Source organism: Oncorhynchus gorbuscha, linkage group LG15, assembly GCF_021184085.1.
Source record: "Oncorhynchus gorbuscha isolate QuinsamMale2020 ecotype Even-year linkage group LG15, OgorEven_v1.0, whole genome shotgun sequence".
Taxonomy (NCBI): Eukaryota; Metazoa; Chordata; class Actinopteri; order Salmoniformes; family Salmonidae; genus Oncorhynchus; species Oncorhynchus gorbuscha.
Window position 1 is genome coordinate 77,510,933 of NC_060187.1, and position 861 is coordinate 77,511,793.

At 48.9% G+C, this 861-nt stretch overlaps 1 protein-coding gene across 1 annotated transcript in view; it reads right to left on the minus strand.

Moving 5' to 3' along the window:
* Window positions 1-358, minus strand: part of LOC123996863 (gamma-enolase-like) — a 20,299-nt gene extending 19,941 nt beyond the window's left edge. The window contains exon 1 of the mRNA XM_046300642.1: window positions 278-358. The gene's annotated coding sequence lies outside the window, so the exon portion shown is untranslated. The remainder of the gene's footprint in view (window positions 1-277) is intronic.
* Between the last annotated feature and the right edge of the window lie 503 nt (window positions 359-861).

Below are 861 nucleotides of genomic sequence, written 5' to 3' on the forward strand. Positions count from 1 at the left end.
ACACACACCACACCGCAATTGACAGGCCAACCATCAAACACATTCAACATCGAACCATGGTCTAGTAGGACACACACACAATGCGCTGTCATTCCTTGACACACACACACCGTCAGTGAGTTTAGACACATAAGCTGATGCAATGGTACCTGTGCTGTGCTGAGGGATGAGCTGGCTGAGGGATGAAATGATGAAAGAAGAGAGCAGAGAGACAGAGGAGAGGAGACTGAGAAGGATAAGAGGAAGGAAGGAATAGATGTATATTGTTTTCCATTACCTGCAGTGTGTGTGAAGCCTGGTAGGGAAAGTGGGAGAATGTGAGCAAATGAGAGAGAAGGAGAGTGAGAGAGGGGCACAGGGAGGAGGTAGAAAAGGGGAGGCGGTGAGAACGTGTGACAGACGGGGGAGGGGGAACGCGCAAGTTATTGGAAGATGCAGAGGAAAGGGGAGGGAGCGAGACTGGGGACAGAAAGAGGAGAGGAGAGAAGGATTCAGCAAAGCAGCAGTAGGCACCGAAAAAGAGGGGTTGTGTGTGTTCTGTGTTTGGCTTGAGCCCAGAGAAATGTCACAAAATAGAATAGGAGAGAATACAACATGGAATACAAAACACAATCCCCCACAACCCCCCTGTCCCATCCCATGATGACAGTCAACACACTGCGCCACAGCAACAGAGCTACAGCCCTAGGCACAGACGCTCGGTATGTTGGCAAACAAGACAATTACACATTCATTTATGCATACATTTGCTGGAACAATATTTCCGCAGATGTCGTGAGTACTAGTCAGTAGTGATGTAAGCCCTGATAAGCTCACAAACACAGAGAACAGGCAGAAACAGACGGTAGGGTTGGCAGGAGT